The following is a 24,076-nucleotide window of genomic DNA, read 5'->3' as shown; positions in this document are numbered from 1 at the left end:
GCAACGAAGACCCAATGCAGCCAAAAATAAATAAAAGTAAAAAAAAAAAAAAAAAAATTGCAGTTACCTTGCTGGGAAGGGACACCACATAGACTAACTAACTCCTGTTCACTCAGCTTAGTATGAGTCCCTGCCCTTTAAGATCAGCACAGGATCTTATGATGTACTGTTTCATTTTAATGTCTCTGAGAGATAAGCACAGGGGAGTTTATTATTCCTGATTTGTTGATGGGGAAAACCTAAGACTAGAGAGGTAAAGTGATGCAGCTAGTCAGTGACAGTGGAATTTGCTCTCGGATCTCTCTGACTCCAAGTGCTAACTTTGTACCCAGAAGGAATATGGTAATACAGTTTGAAGGGTTCTAGGAAGCACTCTCTCAAATCTCTCTCTTTGCTGCCTCAAATTCATACTATTTTGAGTTGTTGCTATCTTAAGGCTTCACTGTGATTTTCGTGCACTCTGAAAGTGTTCAAAAAGAATTGCCAAGTCCAAGTACAGAGCTGACCAGCTTCTCTGTGGCTCTGTCAGTTTCTCTATGTAGGGTTACAGGGTTGGAGAAGTGTGATACCCCTTCCAAATCCTCGCTGCACCAGTCCAGACATTACTCACCCCCCAGGTTACTCTGATAGCAGCTGTGGAGCAGGGGAGAAACTGCAATGGCTTTGAGCCAAGAAGAGTCGTGTGATGTTCCAGGGATGAGCCTCAGTTTCCTCATCTCTAAAATGGAAGTAAGGATTTCCCTGCTTGCTCTACAGGGTCGTGAGGCCCAATGAGAAATCCCACTGTAAAGTGCTGTACAGCAAAAGGTAGGAATATTGTCTGGTCAGACACCCATCTGAGCCCCAGGCAGTTAAGTGCTTCCCTCACCTGGTGAGCGAGGCATTTGTGCATCAGGGACAGACCTACAAAGTGTGAGCACCGAGATGAACCATCACATTGTGTTAATATTTTCACACCACTTAACTCTCATTAAAATGTACTTTGCTGAATTTAATATGTGATTTCAAATGACACAACATATTAAGTGCTTAATATACTAGAAATTATGAAACCATTATAGTTGATGCCATATGAAATAATTAGACCGAATTAAACTTTAGCAGCCAAGGGAAGGAAAGACTTCAACTTATAACATCTTAAAGTAGCTTAATCCACCATTGTCATCCCCAAAATAAACGTCCAGAAGTTAGGATCTTTAAGTAAAAATGGAAACTTAATCTGTACTTACACCCAGCTCTTCTAGGATTTGGTGATGCGGAGTGTTGTTGCCTTTGGGAGCTGAGGGGCCCTGGAACCCACCCTGGGGCTGTCAGGGTTACAGCTTCAGCAGACTTTTGCCCTGGGGCCTGGGTGGAGGGTGACTTGCATGGCTGGAGTTGGGAGTAAGGGCTTCTACTGAAGTGACAGATTGGTCTTTGACCCCAGTTAGCCCGTTGACAGATTCAAAATAAAAACAAACCCACTTTATTTAACATTTATTGAGTGCTTCCTTTATGCCAGCATTTTATATGTGTTTTCTCATTTAATCCTCACAATACACCCATGTGATAAGCCCCCGTTTTCAGATGAGGGAACTGAGGCTCAGAAAAAGTGAACCGTATAAGGCCTTACAGTCGGAATCCGCAGTTTTTGCTCCTACGTCCCACGCAGCCTCCTCCTTATTGTGTAGGGGTGTGTGTGTGGGTGTGTACACCACTCCCCATTTTAATCATGGTTCCATGACCAAACACATTAACCTGCTGTCTGACAGTGACCCCTATGTTTATCACGTTCCAGTCACGGACAGTAGGAAGCAAGCTTGAGAGCCTCACTTTGAACAGGATGCAGCCTGGCTAACTTGCACAGGAAGTTCTCTGTGAATACTAGCTGCTAATTCCATTCAAAAAGAATGAATTCATTGCCTCCTGAGTATCCTGACATTTACCTACATGTAGCTGTCATAAATGAGACAACTTCTTAGGGAGTAAGGAATACTTCCTATCATAGGGAGTACCTCATTTTATAGTTACTTAGGACACTGTGTCTCAGTTACTCGTATCAGTATGAAATACTTATCCAATGGGCTATCTGAAAAATATAAATTTGAGTGTGGATATTTAAATATGTTAGAATTTACTGATCAGAAAAATGATTTTAATGGAAGCAGGAAAACTTAGCTCCAGCAAACAGATGTTTATAATTAACTGAAAACACGTGTTTTCGCTAAGTATCAGGATTAGGTTGTGCCTCATATAATAGAAAACCAAATAACAGTGACTTTAAGATGACAGAGGCTAATTTCTCTCTTGCATGAAACAAATTGTCTTTCAAAGACTGGTCTGATGGCTCCACTTTGTCACAGAGCCAGGCAAGATCTGTTATCCTTTAAGGCAACAACTCATGGTCCAAGATGGCTGCAGGAGCTCCAAGTTCCAGGTGTCAGGAAGGCAGCAAAGGCAAAGGGTGCATGTTGCTCCCCTGAATAAAATCTGTAAATAAGAGGAAGAGAATGGCAATGAATGGGCAGATAGCAGTCCTTGGCATAACGACCTGGCAATCAGGTGGCAGTAATTGTTACTCTTAGCTGGTGCTTTTCCTTTCTGCAGAGCATCGAGAAGGGGAAGGAAAGTAATAGTCCCTACCAGCATACAGAGTTCCAGGGATCACGCTGGACGTTGCACATGATCTCCTTCAATTATCACATCCTGTGTGGGTGGCATAGCAGCAGGTCAGGCGGGAGGAGATGTTGTGACTTGGGGTGAGACTCTATCCACATTTGGAGGTAGAAAGTTGAAGGGGGAGAGTTGGAATGTTTGCATAGGAAGCCCAGGGGCTTCTGGGAAGAAAGAGATTAAACCTCTAACACTTGTTTTCAGAGCTAAAAGTTATCCAAAAATTTCAGGGTGAATCAGATTGTACTGACCAAGGTCAAGTGGTGGGAAAGTTAATACTATGCCCTTAAAATAAACGATAATAAAATAAAATTGCCATGAGTGCAGAAAGTGAAGAGATTCAAGAATTAAAAAGATAATAGAAAAACTGGCGAAAGACTTGAACAGGCACTTCGCAGAATGGCAGCTAGAGGTGGCCAGTGTGAAAACGTACTCAACCCCATCAGTCATCAGGGAAATGCAAAATAAACTACCCCACCATTAACCCTGGCAGGTCTGCTGATACCAAGTGCTGGTGAGGAGTAGAGCAGTGGGATGTGAGGCTGTGTGGCTGGGCTAAGAAGAAATTGGTGCAGCCACTTGGGAAAATTGTCCACATACCTTCTAAAATTGAAGATAAACTTACCCTATGAGTCAGCTGATCCACTTCTAGTTGTAAACCCTAAAGAAACTCATGCACACTGGCACCAAGTTACAGATAAAGGGAATATTCAAAGCATCATTATTTGTAATGGCCCCCAAACTGGAAACAACTCAAGTACCCATCAACAGCAGAATGGATAAATACATTGCGGTGTATTCATGCAATAGATGACCACGCAGTGATGAAAATGAGTGAACCAGAGTTACATCCAGTGTTAGGCTCAACCGTAGCTCCCCTACCCTACCAAATTCAAATGTGGAAGCCCTAACCCCTATACTTCAGAGTGTGACCATATCTAATTACATAGGTAATTAATTAAAATGAGGTCATATGGGTGGGCCCTCATCCAGTATAGCTGATGTCCTTACAGGAAGAGGAAATTTGGACACAGACACGTACAGAGGGAAGATAATATGAAGATTCAGGGAGAAGACAGCCATCTATGGACAAGCCAAGGAGACCTGAAGCAGAGCCCTCAGGTCTGCTCAGAACGAACCTCATAGCCTTCAGAACGAACCAACCCTGCTGACACCTTGATCTTGGACTTCTAGCCTCTAGAACTGTGAGAAGAATTTCTTTTGTTTAAGCCAGCCAGTCTGTGTTTCTTTGGCATGGCAGCTCTAGCAAACAGGTATACCCGGCCACATGGATGAATCTTATAAACACGATATTGAGTGAAAGAAGTAAGACAAAAAGAATACATACAAAATTTACCACTTCTCTAAATTTCAAAATTAGGCAAAACTAAACTATTGTTTAGGGACGCAAAAATAGATTGTAAAAAATGATACGGAAAGCAAGGAAGGGGTTACCATGAATGACAAGAAAATGGAAAGGAACACGTGAAGGCTTCTGGGATGGCAGCTAAGTATTTTATTCACTTGGGCACTGGTTACTCAGGTGTTCTTCCTATAATTAGTCATTGAATTGAACCTTTGTGTGTTTATTTATAATGAAATGTTGTAAAAGCAAGAAGGAGAAGGAGGTGGAGGAGGGAGGCGGGGGAGAAATAAGGTGAAAGAACCCATGGGCTGACTTCTTACCAAGTGGGTTGGTCTAAGGGTCTGTAACTACAGCTGCCTGTGAATGGAGGGTCTGAGGGTCAAGTGCTGGCTCTCAGTACATCACCTAAGCCTAGACTCGCATATCTTCCCCTAGAGGAGTCTTAGGAGCTTTGTAAGCTAGGGAAAGCCACTGCACTTCTCTGAGGTTTGTTTCTTCATCTCTAGACTGGGGAAGCCTCCCTGAATGCTGTAAGGCTCTTTCTCTTGTCAGGTCGGGTCGCTGCTCAGGTGTTACCTTCTCCAGGAGGCCTCCCTGACCACTTCTTGACAATGGTACCTCCTTTTATTCTTTTCCCCTTTATTTTTCTTCATAATACTTAATACTGGTGATAGGTATTTATCACTGAAATTACGTCAAATATTTGTTTATTTGTTCACGAAGAGCATAATTTTTGTTTACCACTGTATCCCCAGTGCCTAAAACAGTGTTTGGCACAGAGTAGGTGCTCAGTAAGTATTTGCAGAGTTACAAAGATTAGATAAGCTAATGCTCTGTAGTGCCTGGCCCCGAGGAGGGACTTAATAAATGCTGGTCCCCTTCCCCCCCTTTTAGCTGAGACCCCCACTCATGTTTCCTGGGGCTGGACCCCACCAGCCCCCTTTCTCGTTTCTGCCTCCCCTCCAAGCTGGGACTGAGAAAATGCCCACAACTCACCCCCTGACCGTTAGCAACATTTCACCTTAGGTAACGTCAGAAACCTTGAAGTCCTTGGGGCTGGGGTCTCCTGCATGATGACGCCTCATCCTGGGCCACTGCTTTCCTCTGAACCCAATGTGACCCGTTTCATCTGCCCCCTCCCCTCGCCCTTCCTGAGGGTCACAGCGTCCCTGCCCCTGGGGAGGGCGCCTTCCCCTCCAAGTGGCTCAGCTGCCCCAGGATGAGCAGGCTCTGAATGCTGACGGCGCTTTGGGCGTGTGGGTACTTTCCCCCGTTTACAGTTACTGTTGTGGGCTCAGAGGGAGGCCCTGCAGACTCTCCATAAAGCCTCCTCCATTCCTCCATCAGCGTGAAGTGCTCCCTCCTCCCTGTCCCTGCCACGCGGCACCTATATTTAGCACTTATTTCCTTCTACCTTCCGTTAGCTGTGCACTTGCTTGCTCCCTGCCCCCTCCCCGGGCCTTGAGCGCCTCTCCAGGGCTGGGGCCAGGCTTTATTCATTACTGTGCTCTGAGCACGTGGCACAGCACCTGATGTTTCATAGACAGTTTTTAAAAAGCGTCTTCTAAGATAATAAGACTTTAGACTTACGATGGCATCAAACAACCTTCCTAGATAGACCATCTCCCAACTTCCCAATTTGAAAGCTAATTAAGACATAGGAAAAGACAAAAACTCAGAACCTTTCAGAAAAAGTGCACATGCTTGGCAGGAGTCCGGGAGGAATTTTCCCTAATGATGTGCCAGTGGGCTGGGCGAGATGGCATGGTTGGTGGCCTGAGAATGCTTTGCCCTCTAATCTGGCCTAGAACCTTCAGACAGGAAGCATGTAGGGGGAATGTTTGACCCTCACTCCCTGTTCAGGTTTGTTCCAGCCAGAAAACTGAGTAGCTCCTCCTATCACGAAGGTATGGCTTCCTGAGGTGGCCACTTCTGTCTGCCCTGGGCCCTACCATTAGCCCACAACCATCTGGAGACTAAAGACACAGGGAGCTGAGTGGAACTGGCAAGCTGTCTGTCTGGAAGGCGAGTTTGCCTAACGTGCAGATGCCACAGATGGAAAGGGTGTATATTTAGTTATATCTTATATACAGTCATATGGGTGCATTGTAGTAATGAAATTGTGTTGACTCAGTTGGAGGGTCTTTGGCTTTTAGTAGAGGAGCGTAATGCATTTATGTTTATTCTGGCATGTTTGGTCTTATTTTCATGTTTGGTCTTATTTTCATGTTTGGTCTTATTTTCATGTTTTGGTCTATGCTTTCTCTTTTGTGTTTCTCTTGTTTTTTGCCTTCTATGATATGTATGATTTGTTTTTTATCTTCTGTGATTTGGAAAAGTGTACAGCTTATTGTTTTAATTCTGTTAACACCTTCCAGATTATAAAACACTTTCTTGGACCCATGTTTCTCCAACTCTCAAATTCAAGAAAAATCTGTAATTTTTTTTCTTCCCTTACAAACTAAGGTGAGACGTTTCCCAGCTCCCTACTTCCACGCCTCTCCATTAAAGGCTCAATTATCATATCTCTCTTTTTAAAAACTATATAGGTCTTCGTTTTTCAGAAATGGGAATTCGTCGTTCAAATTTTAACCATGTTTATGATATTTATATTGAATTCTCTATGCTTATACTGCATGTTCGAGTCACTGTGGCTGCACGTACTGCTCCCCAAAACCTTAATGGCTTAAAACAGTAATCATTTACTATCTCTTGCAGTTTCTGTGCATCAGGAGCTTAGACAGGGTATGGCAGGGTTGGCCTGTCTCTCCTCCATGACGTTGGAGGCCTCAGCAGGAAGACTCAAAAGCTTGAGTCTCTAGCTTGGCCTTAATCATCTGAAGCCTTGTTCATCCACCCATGGTTGGTGCTGACTGTCACCCAGCTGGGGGCCTGGCTGGGGCTATTAACCGGAACTCCACACATGGCCTCTTGTGTAGCCTACACTTCTTCGAAATACAGGGGCTGAGTTCCAAGGGCTAGCATCCCCCAAGAGAGCCGTACTGTCGATAATTGGATGACCTAATCTCAGAAATGATTCATTGTCACTTCTGCTGCATCCTATTGGTTGGGACAGTTATAAAGATCCACCCAGATCGAATGGAAGTATGTCAACATCATTACATAAGATGAACAAGTGGGATGCTCACATACATACATACATGTACACGAACATGTACACATACACATTACATGCATACATATGTTGGTGTGGTCAAACTTGAAAAATGTAATCAGCCACACTGCATTTCCTTTTTTTTTTTTCTTTTTTTTTGTGCGGTACGCGGGCCTCTCACTGTTGTGGCCTCTCCCGTTGCGGAGAACAGGCTCCGGACGTGCAGGCTCAGCGGCCATGGCTCACGGGCCCAGCTGCTCTGCGGCATGTGGGATCTTCCCGGACCGGGGCACGAACCCGTGTCCCCTGCATCGGCAGGCGGACTCTCAACCACTGCGCCACCAGGGAAGCCCTTTCCTTAAATCCTTGATTTTTACTTATGTTTCAGTGGGTTGGAGTCTATATGTACTTAAGTAATTTGAGTAATTCAGGAAGATTGCGTGAGTGAATATCTGAAAGCATCCATAAAGTCTTAATGTGTAGCATGTAAACTGCCGTCTTCCTTCTTATTTTAAAAATTATAAAAGTAATACAGGTCCATTGTAAATAATTCAAGTATTGCAAAAAAAAAAAACACACCCCAAATCCATAGGTAATGAAAGATCCTTCATTACTCCACCTTCCAGAGATAGACTGTTAAGAGTTTGGCATATATTCCTGTAGATTTTTCTATATACATTTTAGCATATGTTAGCATCACTATAAAATGGGATTGTACCATCCATATTGTTTTTTCTTTTTTATAAGTATGATATCAAGGACTATTTTTTTTCTAGATGTTGGGGGTAGGAGTTTATTAATTAATTTATTTCTTTTTGCTGTGTTGGGTCTTGGTTTCTGTGCGAGGACTTTCTCTAGTGTGGCAAGTGGGGGCCACTCTTCATCGCGGTGCGCGGGCCTCTCACTGTCGCGGCCTCTCTTGTTGCGGAGCACAGGCTCCAGACACGCAGGCGCAGTAGCTGTGGCTCACGGGCCTAGTTGCTCCGCGGCGTGTGGGATCCTCCCAGACCAGGGCTCGAACCTGTGTCCCCTGCATTAGCAGGCAGATTCTCAACCACTGTGCCACCAGGGAAGCCCCCATATTGTTTTTTAACTTGCTTGATGGCGTGGATTTCCTTTCTACCCCACTTTTATAAGTGATCTGTGAGTGTCTCCTCCTGGCAGTCATGAGCAGCCTAGCCCGCTAGATCTGGTATCTTCATATCTGAGACTGTATGATGCCTTCTTCCTTGAATAGCAATCCAACTGTGTGTGATTTTCTTGGGTCGCAACCTTTCCCAGTACAGTGAATGAGTCCAGCTAGCAGCAGACATGTTTAGGGACCCGCAAAAATTCAGTCCAGTGGGTGTTCAGTTGACTTCCTTCCCCACTGTGCAAGAAGCCAGTGTTGACTCCATTTACACCTTCATCTCAATATTCCTATAAACGTGTCTATAAATGTGCCTGTTCCGTACTTTTGCCTTTGAATTGGTTATAGCATCTTCCTGGGTCCCTGGTTAATAATGAGTTAAAGAATATCTTTAAATGTGTTCAGTTTGTTTCTGTATAAGAGTCATGATTGTAACTTAAAAAAAGTTATCTTTCTTGAAAAGTTGGGAAATGGTGTATTCAGCATTATCTATAACAACGTAGCAGGCATGATACGATGCTACTATGTCTTTCTCTTTCTGACTTCACTTAGTTTGATAATCTCTAGGTCCATCCATGTTGCTGCAAATGGCATTATTTCATTCTTTTTGATGGCTAATATTCCATTGTGTATATATACCACACCTTCTTTATGCATTCACCTGTTGATGGACATTTAGGTTGTTTCCATGTCTTGGCTATTGTAATTAGTGCTGCTATGAACATAGGGGTGCATGTATGTTTTCTAATTATAATTTTCTCTGGGTATATGCCCAGGAATGGGATTGCTGGATCATATGGCAACTCTATTTTTAGTTTTTTGAGGAACCTCCATACTGTTTTCCATAGTGGCTGTATCAATTTACATTCCCACCAACAGTGTAGGAGGGTTCCCTTTCTCCACACCCTCTCCAGCATTTGTTATTTGTAGACTTTTAATGCTGGCCATTCCGACCAGCATTAGGTGATACCTCATTGTAGTTTCGATTTGCATTTCTCTAATAATTAGCAATGCTGAACATCTTTTCATGTGCCTCTTGGCCATCTGTATGTCTTCTTTGGAGAAATGTCTAGTGAGGTCTTCTGCCCATTTTTGGATTGTGTTGTTTGGTTTTTCTGTTGTTGGATATGATGCTACTATGGACAATAGAAAGCAAATATATATATGTATATATGCAGTATGATTAAAACTGCATTTAACATTCATAAGAAAATAGACTGGAAAAGGTATACCAAAATATAATGTATTAGACTGCTTGATATTTTTCTTTACTATATTTTCCAAAAGATTTTACATATGAATGATGCTACCTTTGTTACAGAAGTCCAGTGAGGCTCCAGTCTGAGCCTTTGTTTTATTGATGCAGCAATGATTGTTTATGGATTGTGAGGGGCTGGAGAGAGGGGCATCCTGTTCCCTGCACAGCTACAGGGCTCCGCGCTGCTGGAGAGTGAGGGAGGCATATGATGATAGTAAAAGCAATAATAAAATAATGAGTATGTAGATTGTCCCAGGAATTGTGCTAAGCAGTATCTAATTTAACCCTCACAACAGTCCTTTGAAGTAGGTACTACTGGGTCCCATTCTACAGATGAAGAACTGAGGGAGTCAGGAAACTTAGGAGGCTAGGTAACTTGTCCAACTAATATATGGTGAAGCAGGAATTGAAACTCAAAAATTGAAGGTGATACCCTGCATCACGTGAGAAACAATTGGAAAGAAAATCCTGGGATGCCTTTCTGAAAAATCACCCCCATTCCTGAATCCAAGCCCTTAGAATCAGTTTATTCAGGAAACATTTCCTGAACCTCCTCTGTGTCCCAGTCCCTGAGGATAAGACATGGCCGAGTCTTCAAGTAACTCACGAGCTAGGATGAGCTGGCGGGAATGGAAGCAGGAAGGGAGGGTGCTGTGGGAGCACAAATGAGGAGCACCCGTGGGGCAGGGGTAGGTGCTTCCAGGAGGAGGTGACAGCCAACTTGAGTCTCAAAGGAGGGCAGAGCCAGCCTGGTAAAGGGGTTGAGGGAATGGTAAGGGCATTCATGGCAGAAGAAAGGCCAGAGCAGAGGAGTAACAAAGACACACCAGGGAAGCACTCATTCTAGCACTGCTGTCCCCTACCTCCAGTGCCCCCCCCATCACCTTCCCCAATTATAGAAAGCCATTTCGTTCAGTGGAAAGTGGACGCAGTTGATTGTTGGGGGCGGGTACCTGAACATGCCAATCGGAGCCCATTTTTCTTCAGGATGTTTGGACTTGGGTCAGACCACCCCTCCCTGAGGGTTAATGGTGTAAGAAGCAGCCTGGGGCAGGTGGAAGCAGTGATGTGCAGAGGGTGTGTCAGGCAAGTGGGGCGAGGCTGTGCGAAGTCTGAGCGGTGGCCCTACGCATCCCTGCAGTCCAGCTGTCCGCCCAGCATGGGGTTCCTTGCCACATGCCAGGTCATCTTAATCTAGTTCCCATTTCCTTTAGATTGTCCACATTGGGTTCCTGTCACCTGTAATGAAAGATCCCTGCCTGATACAGCCTCCGAGTTGGTCAGACTGAGTAGAGGGTCATTTCAGCTGACTCAGAGAGGCTGATTTGTAGATCAGGAAGCCAACTGATTCATTTACCAGGAGAAATTCAACTGCTCATTGGATCATCATTTCAAGTCATTATTGCTGGTGTCTCCTTTTCCTGGAGAAAAAGCACGTGGATTGACAAGTGGACGCTTGGAACCCTCTTGGTGAGCAGGCCCCTGTGCCAGCGGTGATTTTTGTGGCTAGTGGCATCGGGCTAGGGCGATCCTAGCCAAGAAGGGCAATCCTCATGCCAAGAAGGAAGAAGGTTGTCAAAGAGGCTGGGCAACTGGGTGTGGCCAGAGGTGCTGCTGGGACCACAGCCTGGGCTTGTCACACTGCAGTCCTCTTCTCTCTGGTCATTCAGACCACCTTCTTCAGTCAGCACCTTCCTGCAGGCGAAGCTCAGGACCCATGAGTGGGCTCAAGTGCCTGAAGATGATGACACTTCCATCCTGGCTTCCCAAACTGTAGCCTCAGGCCACCTGGACGCAGCTACTCCTGACGCCTCTGAGGACAGCTGTCCTGTCCAAGCCCCTGCAAGAAGCAGATCATGTAACCCCATCCACCCAACCCTGAGCAACAGAGGCGCCCTGGTGGGCTGCCTGTCAGAGGCCTGGCAGGGCACAGGCAGGGCAGTCAGTGACTTGGGGCCTGGCTTGAAAACACAGGCTGGCTCAGGGGAGGGGTCTTAAAACACCCAAAGGAAGCTGCAGTTCATGGTGGGCTCTACGGCTGGAGGTTGGGTAGACTCAGGGGCTGGGGTGGCCGCAAGTGGCCAGGTGCCAGTTGAAGTTACCGGGGAGTAGAGATTGTGGGTGAGAAAGAAGCCTGGGTAGGAAGAGAAACAGAGTGGGGGCCAGAGAGAGAGAGACAGACAGACAGACAGATTGGCTAACAGAGAGACGGTAGCTGAATCCCAGAACTGCCCCGTTTCTGGTCCTTCCCTAGACTTGACTAGGGGGCTTCACAGTATCTTCAGGGCCACCACCCTGCCTTACCAGAAGCGTTGGCAAATCCCAACACTTTTCCTGGGTGATGCCAGCACGTCGCTGATGCGCTGCATCAAACTGAAAGCCGCAACCGAGCAGGCCATTTCTGCTGCTGCAGGCTGGGCTGCTACCTTGCACAATGACTTACGACTTTACTCTTAGAGGGAACTTTCAACTTCGGGTTGGGGTCTCCTTGGTGTCTTCGTATGTGCAGGTTGGAATCTTGTCTCAACCACTGAAACCCACAGATGTGTGACCTGGGCCTCACTATCCTCACCTCTTAAATGGCCATTCTGCAGCCTGCTCCATTATGACAGCATTGAACTTTATCTGAACCCTGTGCTCCCAAAAGGCAGCTATGATTAAGAAATTCTCGGGACTTCCCTGGTGGCGCAGCGGTTAAGAATCCGCCTGCCAACGCAGGGGACACAGGTTTGAGCCCTGGTCTGGGAAGATACCACATGCTGCAGAGCAACTAAGCCCGTACGCCACAACTACTGAGCCTGTGCTCTACATTCCGCGAGCCACAACTACTGAGCCCGCGTGCCTAGAGCCCGTGCTCTGTAACAAGAGAAGCCACTGCAATGAGAAGCCCACGCACCGCAACGAAGACCCAACGCAGCCAAAAATAAAGAAAGAAAGACTTGAAATGATACAAAGGTCCTGTAATAAGAGAACGAATGAACGAAAAAATTCCCCCACCTCTTTAAGTTCTGGGGAAACAGGACCACCTTGCTCTCGCATATTCCAAGAAAACAACCCGCCTACATCCTTTCTTGCTATTCCCACGAGACTGGTTGATGACTCCCTGGTTCACCTGCTCTCTAAAACCTCACGCCCCTTCCTTTTCTTTGAGAGGGTTCTCGTTAATGAACCTCCTCTCTACTGCAGTAGCCTGCATAAAATTTGTCATTGTCTGGTGCCTTTTGCTTTAACGATTACTAGAAGCTGTTGTAAGCATCTGTTGGGTGGGGCATCTGGAGTCCCAGGTTCCAGTCCTGGTTCACCCAGGCCTGGCTTCCCTTTCTGCCAGGTTTCAGTTTTCGTTGAGAGCTCCCTAAGGGCCCCTTACTTTCAGGATGTGAGTGGCAACTCAGCCTCTGCACGGGGAGGCGGGGCCTATACAGCAGCTGTAATATTTGCATGCCGCCACCAGAGGGCGGCGGCTCCGCGGAAGAAGGCCCTGGCCGCTGCACCCGCTCGCTCCCGCAGAGCCTTTAAAATGCGCTTTGGCAGTGGAAGCCAGGCAGCGTTTTCAGCCCTCGAGTGCTTTCCGCTGGTACACGCCGTTGCACTCCAGGCATTTCTTTTTTGCTCCCGCCTCCGGAGAGTCCTCCTCCGCCGATGTCAGTCAGAAGACTCGTGAGTGAGCTGGAGAGGGCCCAAAAGCCAGCCTTGAGCCTCTGGGCCCCTAGCGCTTGTCTGGGGACCATGTCCCTTCCCTTCGTGCGGCCCTCTGGCCCCCTTCTCTATTTAAGACAAGTTGAAGAATCCTTCAGGCTGCAGGCAAATGGGGAGGAGAGGCAGAAGGGAGGAGTCCAAAGAGGACTGCTTGGGGGGCAGCACTTAACCAGGCACTGCCATCAGCCAGTTGGAGCATCACAATGTCACCTTAACGTGGGCAAGGCAAGAGCTGTTACCCAGCCTGAAGGATGGGGAAACAGGCTCCCAGTGAGAAAAAGGGATTAGCCTCTGGTAGCACAGCTAGTAAATGGCAGAAACAGGACAAGAACTCGGTTATCCAGACCCCAAACCAGGAGCTCTTGGGGTGGCCAGGCACACACAGACAGAGATGGTTCACCACTTGGCAAAATTAAACATGGGCCGCTCCAACAGAAAGGGGCCCTGGACATCCTTCAGGGTGGAAACCAAAATGCAGCCATTGAAAGGACTCAAATTGTCGAGTTTGAAGTATTGATGTGGTAAGATGATCACATTTGCTTTTTCAAGTGTATAAGTCTACATACACATTTGAAAAGCAAATATAAATACCAAAGCTAAATATAAATTAAAAGCAAATATAGGCGGCTTCCCTGGTGGCGCAGTGGTTGAGAGTCTGCCTGCCGATGCAGGGGACACGGGTTCGTGCCCCGGTCTGGGAAGATCCCACATGCCGCGGAGCAGCTGGGCCCGTGAGCCATGGCCGCTGAGCCTGCGCGTCCGGAGCCTGTGCTCCGCAACGGGAGAGGCCACAACAGTGAGAGGCCCGTGCACCGCAAAAAAAAAAAAAAAAAAAAAAAAAAAATCAAATATAGGGACTTCCCTGGTGGAGCAGTGGTTAAGAATCCACCTGCCAATGCAGGGAACGTGGGTTCGAGCCGTGGTCCGGGAAGATCCCACATGCTACAAACTAACTAAGCCCGTGTGCCACAACTACTGAGCCTGGGATCTAGAGCCCACGAGCCACAACTACTAAGCCTGTGCACCACAACTACTGAAGCTTGTGTGCCCTAGAGCCTGTGCACCACAACTACTGAGCCCACGTGCCACAACTACTGAGCCTGCGTGCTGCAACTACTGAAGCCCCCGCGCCTAGAGCCTGTGCTCCACAACAAGAGAAGCCACCACAAGGAGAAGCCCGTGCACTGCAAGGAAGAGTAGCCCCTACTCGCCACAACTAGAGGAAGCCCACGAGCAACAACAAACACCCAACGCAGCCAAAAAAAAAAAAAAAAAAAAAAAATTAAAAAAAAAAAGCAAATATAAAGCAGCCAGACTGTACACAGTGGGCTGTCTCTGGTGGTTGGAATAGCAGTAGTGGGAGGAGGGTTTTCATTTTCTCTGGATTGTTCAAATTGTTCATTACTCACATATATAAACCAGAAATGAGAAGAATGATTCCGTATTTCTGTTTGACAAAAAGTAATACCTCCTTGTTAAAGAGTTAGAAAGTACAAAAGAGTATGAAGAAAATGAAATTCATCAGTAACCCACCTTCCTCCCCATAGATATTGATGTTTTTCTTTCTGGTTGGTTTCTTTCTCTACAAGACGTGAATAACAGTATTAACTGTAGAGGAATGTTGTGAAGATTGAGGGAGAGGGTGTATATAATAGCTAACATTCCAGAAGCGTTAGCCATTTTTATATATAACAAAATCAGTACCGCACTGTATATATTTTTTATATGCTGGTGTTTTCACTTACAACATTGCTTCATGAACAGTTCCCCATGTCAACTCTTCTTTAAAAATGATATTTTTAGTGACTGCATGAAATTTCATTATATTTAAGTACAGTTTATTTAACCAATCCCCGATCGTTGAACCTTTAGATTGTTTCCAAATTTTGCTGTTAAAATAACAGTGAGATTAACATTTTTAAACATCTCTCCTTGTCAGCATTTCTGATTACTTCCTTAGATGGATTTCTGGAGGTAGGATTACTGGGACAAAGGGTGCAAATATTTTTCAGGCTTTTGATTCAGGTTACCAAATTGCTTCCCAGAATGATCTTGCCAATTTACACTCCCACCTGCCGTGCGTGAGAATGCCTGCCCCAGAGCACACAAAGGAGGGATTTTTTGGCGATGGGTGAGATTTGATTATGTTGCTGGTCTGAGGAGAAGGAGCCCCGTAGGGAGGGAGGGTTTAAATTTTAGGAGAGAGAGAGGATGTCGAAAGGAGTGAGGTCCCTGGGAGAAAGGGATGGGGTTTTGAAGCACACTTATAGGAATTGTCTTGGATTTAAGAAGGGACACCTCGTTTTCTGAGATGGGTGGAAAGAGGTGTGATTGGGTGTGGATATACAGTCACTGTAAGTAGGTAGGTGAGAGTCAGGAGAGCTAGTCTCTAGGGGTCCCGTTTGCTCAATAAAGTAGGAGGCTGAGTCATCTATGCCAAGGTAAAAGCTGAGGGCTAAGGAGGAGACTTGAGGCAGGGCTGAGGGATGCCACCCTTTAACTTCCAGGGAGTAAAAGTGTTGACAGTCCAGTTGAAGCGGATGACCTTGAGTTTGTGGTGGCAGCATTCTTAAGGGCTGTGTGTACGTTACAGCATGTAGCCACCTAGGGAGAGAAAAACTTGTACACTTATTAATCTAAACCAAATCTTTCAAAGTATGTGGTAAACAGTAGAAAACAATGAGGCTGGAGGAGTCATGGTAGTAAAGTTTATGAACTTCTGGAGCTGTACCAAACTTTCAAGGAACTGTTAATTCCTGTCTTCTATAAGTTTTTCCAAAAAACTAGAAAAGAGCAAAAGCTGCCCAGATCATTTTATGAAACCAGTGTAATCTTGGTTCCAAAATCAGTAAAGACAAAGACAAAATTAATGAAAGAATAGGCTTGTTTCAACTATGATGTAGATATAAAAATCCTAAATAAAGTATCAGCTAACTAACCCAGTCATATAACCCAGTTTTATATTTAAAACAATTTATTTTGATCAAGTAGGGTTTATCCCAGGAATTTCAGGTTGGCTCAACATCAGAAATCACCTCATTAATAAAAGACAAAAATCATACAAGTATCTCAACTGGTGAAGAAAAAGCATTTGATAAAGTTCATGACCTATTTATGGTTCAATAACTTAGCAAACTGGATATAGGAAAGACATTTTTAACTTGGTAAAGGTGATATATCAAAAACTTAAACCAATCATACTTAAAAGATTTTAAGTGCATTCTTTTTAAAATCTGGAAAAAAATACGGAATCCAACTGTACTGCTACCATTCAACATACAATAATGGAAGTTCTAGACAAAGCTATTAGGAAGAAAGAATAAGAGATAGACGGATTAGAAGAGAAAAGATAAAAGTATCATGTTGGGGCTTCCCTGGTGGCGCAGTGGTTGGGAGTCCGCCTGCCGATGCAGGGGACGTGGGTTCGCGCCCCGGTCTGGGAGGATCCCACATGCCGTGGAGCGGCTGGGCCCATGAGCCATGGCCGCTGAGCCTGCACGTCCGGAGCCTGTGCTCCGCAACGGGAGAGGCCCGCGTACCGCAAAAAAAAAAAAAAAAAAAAAAAAAGTATCATGTTGAATGGGTAAAGAAGAATGGAGATACACACACACACACACACACACACACACACACACACACACACACACATATATAAAATCTTCTTTAATGGAACATTACTCAGCCATAAAAACGAATGAAATAATGCCATTTGCAGCAACATGGATGGACCTGGAGATTATCATGCTAAGTGAAGTAAGTCAGAAAGAGAAAGAAAAATACCATATATCACTTATATGTGGAATTTTAAATATGATACAAATGAACTTATTTACAAAACAGAAAGAGACTCATAGACGTAGGAAACAAACTATGGTTACCAAAGGAGGAAGGAGGTGAGCGAAGGATAAATTAGGAGTTTGAGATTAGCAGATACAAACTACTATATATAAAATAGATAACAAGGTCCTACTGTATAGCACAGGGAACTATATTCAAGAGCCTGTAATAAACCGTAATGGAAAGAATATGAAAAACATATACATGTATAAACCGAACCACTTTGCTGTACACCAGAAACTAACGCAACAGTGTAAATCAGCTATACTTCTATTAAAAAACTATCATCATGTAGAAATAATATTTTCATTTGCCTCGTAAAAACAAAGAGAAACAACAGATAGACCGTTAAAACTATTAAGAGAATTCAGTAAAATCCCCAGATACAATATTAACCTAAAAAAATAAATCCGTAACATTTTTCTTCACCAGCAGAACCAACTTCTAGTTACAATAGCAGCAAAAAAGCGTGTACAATGCCTAGGAATGAACTTAACCAAGAATATAAAAGAAACCGAGTTGGAGGCAGGCGCTCGCTGAGGCAGGAGGAGGGCTCTGGGCCCGCTGCCCGACAGGGATTTAGCCCGCAGAACTCGGCCCCGCGCACGCGCGCGCGACCCCACACCCGCCCACTCATCCACCTACCCACTCCCTGCGCCGCCTCTTCCCACCCTGAGCAGAGCCGCCGAGGAGGATAAACACCCAGGACAGTAGTATTTTGCCTTTGAGTAACTGTCCCCAGCTCCAGTGCTGCAGGCCCATTGTTCCGAGGCCTCTGTGGTGCGCCTGATGCCCCTCACCCACTGTCGAAGATCCCCGGTGGGCGAGGGGGCGGCAGGGATCCTTCTCTCTCAGCTCTAATATATAAGGACGAGAAGCTCACTGTGACCCAGGACCTCCCTGTGAACGTTGGAAAACCTCACATCGTCCACTTCCAGTATGAGGTCACCGAGGTGAAGGTCTCTTCCTGGGATGCAGTCCTGTCCAGCCAGAGCCTGTTTGTAGAAATCCCAGATGGATTATTAGCGGATGGGAGCAAAGAAGGATTGTTAGCACTGCTAGAGTCTGCCGAAGAGAAGATGAAAGTGAACTACGTCTTCATCTGCTTCAGGAAGGGCCGGGAAGACAGAGCTCCACTCCTGAAGACCTTCAGCTTCTTGGGCTTTGAGATTGTGCGTCCAGGCCATCCCTGTGTCCCCTCTCGACCAGATGTGATGTTCATGGTTTACCCCCTGGACCAGAACTTGTCCGATGAGGACTAATGGTCATAGAGGATGCTTTGCCCAAGAGCCACAGTGGGGGAAGAGGGGAAGTTAGGCAGCCCTGGGACAGAGGAGGGAGCTTCTTGCTGTCTAGGGAAGGACGCAGAGGGGCTCAGGGTGAGGGTTGCCTATTGTGCTGTCAGCGTTGACTCGTTGAAATTGTTTTCCATAAAGAACAGTATAAACATATTATTCACATGTAATCACCAATAGTAAATGAAGATGTTTATGAACTGGCATTAGAAGCTTTTTAAACTGCGCTGTGTGATGTGCTCTATCTAGCCTAGGGGAGGACATTGCCTAGAGGGGGAGGGACTGTCTGGGTCCAGGGGCAAGGCCTGGAGAGCTGGTGGACAGCACTGTCAGGCTGAGGTTCCCCTGCTGTTGGGCTTTCTTTTTTGGTTTTTAAGACCTGCGTATTTTCTTTCCTTGCTTCCTGTCACCCTGGGGACTCCGGAGTATAGGCTTTTCAGCCCCTGGGCAGTGTCCTTCAGTTGTTTTTGACACTCCACCTGGGCTTCTCTCTGTGCATTTGTGTCTGGCCTGGAGAAGGCAGGTCTGACCCCTCCTTTACAGCTTCGTGTTATTCTGGCATTTGGTTAAGCTGGCTTAATCTGTTTCACGTTATCAGTGCATTTAAAATAGGGGCATTGAAGTTCACACCCACCACCAGGGCTTTTTTTGGGGTGCCTGGGCCTTAAAAAACACTAGCCAAATTCCAATTCTCAAATTACGGCCAGGAGTTCTCGCTCTTGGCCGCAGGCCCAAGGTATGCCATTCCTAGGGTCACAGACAGCAGAGGGCAAGAGGAAGAGCAGCTCAGGGCCTGGGGGTTGTGGGAGAATCTGCTCCGAGGGACTGGACGCCTCTGCCTGGCTAAGTCTAGTGCTAACGGCGCCCCTCCCTGACAGGTTCTGAGTAGTGCCTGAGACCCTGCTCCCCTGGGCTTGGCAGTGGCACTGAGGGTATAGAAGTGGCCTGCCCTTTTCTGTTTTCACTGAACAGCTTGTTCTAAGGGGGGAGGAAGGGGGAGAGGTCTAGCCTGGGCGAGGGGTTGGGGGTGTCAGGGAGGCAAGTGTGTTGTGTTACTGTGTCAATAAACTGATTGAAAGTTGTGAAAGAAAAGAAAAGAAGCCTATGAAGAAAACTTTAAAACTCTACTAAAGGATGTAGAAATTAACCTGAAGAAATTGAGGGAAATTTTATGCTCTTGGATGGAATTACTTAATGTTACACAGGAGTCAGTCCTTTATGAATTAATTTATGTATGCAATGAAATCCCAGTAAAGATTCCAGGTATATTTTCCAGGAACTTGATATACTCATTCTAAAATTGATGTGGATGAGCAGGATTAAGTCAACCTTACAAGAGTGAGGAGCAGCACACTGCAAAGCCATGTAAGAAGCCAGACGAAGCAAAACGAGAAGATTGTTTTGCACAGAAACAGACCAATAGACCATGGAATAGAACAGACAACTCAAAGTCAGACCATGAGCATACGGTTGTTAGGCATCGCACATCAATGAAGCAGGGGCAGATTAAACCAGCTCAGTAGATGGAGAAAGACAAAGTAGGATTCCTGCCTGACACCGAATAGAAATGTACACTCTAAATGACAAAAGACCTCAATGTGAAAAGTAAAACTCTACAGCTAATGGAAGAAAATATAAGAGGGTACCTTTGGGACCTGGGTTGGGAACGGAACTCCTTATACAAAACCTCAAAAGCACAAACCCAGAAGGAAAAACATGGATTAATTTGATAATGTCAAAATTAAGGATATCTGTTCAAAAGTGGATACCATGGACAATAGGTGATAGAATGGGAGAAGATATTTATAAATCTAAAAATGATAAGGAATTACTATATAGAATATACAAGTTACTCATGCAAACCAAAAAGCAGAGAGGCTTCCCGTTTCCAGTTGGGCAGGTAAGGAGCTTGGAAGTCTGTACTCTGTCCTAACAGGTGAAAAGCTGAAAAAAACCGAGAATAAACAACCCTTCTTAGACCTGTCATAGAATTGAGGACACAGGGCAAACCACTGCTCCAAAAAGTGGAAACACAGACAGGTGGATACTCACAGCTACCAGAGCAGAAACCCATGGACAGAGACCTCTCTGGGAACAAGCAGTAGGGAAACCTCAGCTGTGATTGGTGAATTGCTGGAGACTCCATGTGGACAAGTTTGAGATTTAAAAACTCCAGGGGGGCCCAGTCTCATAGAGGCGCCTAAACTTTTGTTGAGTTTTACCTCTAGGAGCTCTACCAGGGTGTCACAGCAAATGTCAGAGAAAAATCGGGTCATGCTTCCAGCAGGGGGAGACAAAAAGTAACCATTTTGAAATATGTCAGAGGGTTCCATTCTTCTTAACACCCCCAGAAGAAACCATTTTACCCCAGCCTAACCTGCTGGGATTTCAGCAGAGACTAAACAATCTGGGGGAAAGAAAATCCCCAACTCCAGCCAGCTCTAGCCACCCTGTTCCACTTAAGGGGCTGAAAAAAAAACAGAAGCACTTGTGAAGTTCACAATCCAGAGGTACATTCTCACTAAAAGACTGAGCCCTGGGCTTCCCTGGTGGCGCAGTGGTTAAGAATCCGCCTGCCAGTGCAGGGGACAAGGGTACAAGCCCTAGTCCGGGAAGTTCCCACATGCCGCGGAGCAACGAAGCCCGTGCGCCACAGCTACTGAGCCTGCGCCCTAGAGCCCGCGAACCACAACTATGGAAGCCCGAGTGCCTAGAGCCCGTGCTCCACAACAAAAGAAGCCACTGCAATGAGAAGCCTGTGCATCGCAACAAAAAGTAGCCCCTGCTCACCACAGCTAGAGAAAGCACGCACGCAGCACGGAAGACCCAAGGCAGCCAAAAATAAATAAATAAAATTAATTAATTAATTTAAAAAAAAAGAAAAAGACTGAGCCCTAACCATAGGACTATAGGACTCCCCTCCTCACTTCCCCCTCTACCACATGACTACAGGCCTATTTACTGCAGTTCCTTTACATCATGTCTGGCTTTCAAAAAAATTACAACGCATACTCAAAGGCAAAAAACACAGTTTGAAGAGACAGAGCAAGCACCAGAACAAGACTCAGACCTGGCAGAGCTGTTGGAATTATCAGATTAGGTTTTAAAATAACTATGATTATTATGTTAAGGGCACTTAGATGGATAAAGTAAACAACATTCGAGAACAGATGGGCAAGTTATGCTGAGAGATGGAAATTCTAAGAAAGAGTCCAAAAGAAATGCTAGAGATCAAAAACACGATAACAAAAATGAAGAATGCCTTTGATGTACTCATTAGTAGACTGGACATGGTTGAGGAAAGAATCTCTGAGCTTGAGGATATGTTTATAGATGCTTCCAAAACTGAAAAGCAAAGAGAAAGATGACTGAAAAGAAAAATGGAACAGGATATCCAAGGACTGTGGAGAACTGCAAAAGGTGTAACATACACATAATAGGAGTACTAAAGAATGAGAGAAAGGAACAGGAGAAATATTTGAAGCAATAAGGACTGAGAATTTCCCAAAATTAATATCAGACACCAGAACACAGATCCAGGAAGCTCAGAGAACACTAAGCAGGATAAAAACAACAACAACAACAACAAAACAAACCTACTATACCTTCAAATTGCAGAAAATCAAAGATAAAGAAAAAATACTGAAAGAAGCCAGGGGGGGAAATCACCTTACCTACAGAGGAACAAAGATCAGAATTACATCTGACTGCTCCTCAGAAACCATGCAAGTAAGAAGAGTGTGTAGTGAAATATTTCATCTTGAGAGAAAAAAAAACTCATCAACTTAGAATTCTGTATCCTGAGAAATTATCCTTCCAAAGTGAAGGAGGAATAAAGGCTTTCTCAGACAAACAAAACTTGAGGGAATTTGTTGCCAGTAAACCTGTCCTGCAAGAAATGTTAAAAGAGGTTCTTCAGAGAGAAGGAGATGATATAGGTCAGAAACCTGGACCTACATAAAGAAAGGAAGAGCATTAGAGAAGGAATAAGTGAAGGTAAAATTAAAAACTTTTAGAATTCTTATTCTTAATAGAGAAAATAATAACAGCAACAACGTATTCAATGATTATAGCTTATGTATAAGTGAAAGTAATGACAGCAGTTATCCAAGGCATGGGAAGAAGGAATTAGGAATATTTGGTTATTGTAAAGTACTTACAGTACCCATGAAGTGGTACAGTGTTATTTGAAAATGGACTTTGATTAGTTGTAAATGTATATTGCAAACTCTAGGGAAACCTCTGAAAAAGTTTTTTTATCAAAAGTTATCAGAAGCATAACAGATAATGCTAAGAAAAGAGAGAAAATGGAATCATATAAAATGCTCAGTTAAAACCACAGAAGGAATAAAAATATTAGAGGACAAAAATAGGAACAGAAAACTGGGGTAACATATAGAAAACAGTAACAAATATAGTAGATATTAATCCAGCTATGCCAATGATCATTTTATTTATTTATTTTTTTTTTTGTGGCTGCATTGGGTCTTCATTGCTGCGTGCAGGCTTTCTCTAGTTGTGGCGAGTGGGAGCTACTCTTTGCTGTGGTGCACAGGTTTCTCAGTGCAGTGGCTTCTCTTGTTGTGGAGCACGGGCTCTAGGCACATGGGCTTCAGTAGTTGCGGCACGTGGGCTCGGTAGTGTGGCACGTGGGCCCTAGGGTGCTCATGCTTCAGTAGTTGCGGCACGTGGGCTCAATAGTTGTGGCGCATGGGCTCTAGGGAGTGTGAGCTTCAGTAGTTGTGGCGCACGGGCTTAGTTACTCTGTGGCATGTGGGATCTTCAGGGACCAGGGCTTGAACCTGTGTCTCCTGCATTGGCAGGTGGATTCTTAACCACTGAGCCACCAGGGAAGTCCCTCAATGATCATTTTAAATGTCAGCAGTCTAAATATACCAACTAGAAGACAAAGAGTGTCAGAGTGGATTAAAAAGAATGACCCAATTATGTTGTCTATAAAAAACACACTTTAAATATAAAGACACAAATAGGGAATTCCCTGATGGTATGGTGGTTAGAATTCTGCACTTTCACTGCCAAGGACATGGATTCAATCCCTGGTCAGGGAACTAAGATCCCACAAGCCACACAGCACGACCAAAAAAAAGGAAAAATATATAAAGACACAAATAGTTTAAAAGTAAAGGGATGGAGAAAGGTACACCATGATAACATCAATTAAGAGAAAGCTTTATTAATTTTGTATGGAGAAGACTACAGAGCAACGAAAGTTATCAGGGATAAAGAGAGGCGTTATATAACGCCTCTCTTGGAGGATCAGTTCTCCAAGAAGACACAACAATCCTTAACATGTATGCACCTAACAATTAGACTGTCAGTATATCTGAGTCAAAACTGATAGAACTGCAAGAAGAAATAGATGGATCCACTATCATCGTTGGAGACTTCAACACCTCTATCAGAAATAGACAGCCTGACCAGGCAGAAAATCAGTAAGGACGTACATGAACACAAAACATCATCAATCAAGTGGATATAATTGATGTCCATCCAACAATTTCAGAATACACAGTCTTCTCAAGCTCATATGGAACATTCACCAAGATAGAACATTCACCTGCATTGACCATATTCTGGGCCACAAAACACACCTTAACAAACTTAAAACAGAGATCATACAATGTCAGCTCTCAGACCACAATGGAGTTAAAGTAGAAATCAATGACAAAGATAGCTGGAAAATCCTGAGGTACTTGAATATCAAACA

At 44.8% G+C, this 24,076-nt stretch overlaps 1 protein-coding gene and 1 pseudogene across 5 annotated transcripts in view; both read left to right on the top strand.

Moving 5' to 3' along the window:
• Positions 1–24,076, top strand: part of PIAS1 (protein inhibitor of activated STAT 1) — a 302,740-nt gene that overhangs the window by 2,401 nt on the left and 276,263 nt on the right. For 4 of the 5 annotated variants that reach the window (XM_060294058.2, XM_060294060.2, XM_060294061.2 and 1 more), the window contains exon 3: positions 4,571–4,632. The exons of the other annotated variant lie outside the window; for it this stretch is intronic. The gene's annotated coding sequence lies outside the window, so the exon portion shown is untranslated. The remainder of the gene's footprint in view (positions 1–4,570; positions 4,633–24,076) is intronic. 5 annotated transcript variants of the gene reach the window in all.
• LOC132596751 (ornithine decarboxylase antizyme 2 pseudogene) lies at positions 15,344–19,315 on the top strand (annotated as a pseudogene).

The sequence above is a fragment of the Globicephala melas genome, chromosome 2, assembly GCF_963455315.2.
Source record: "Globicephala melas chromosome 2, mGloMel1.2, whole genome shotgun sequence".
Classification (NCBI taxonomy): domain Eukaryota; kingdom Metazoa; phylum Chordata; class Mammalia; order Artiodactyla; family Delphinidae; genus Globicephala; species Globicephala melas.
The sequence above is the reverse complement of the archived record's forward strand: the minus strand, read 5'-3'. Positions and strand labels throughout refer to the sequence as shown.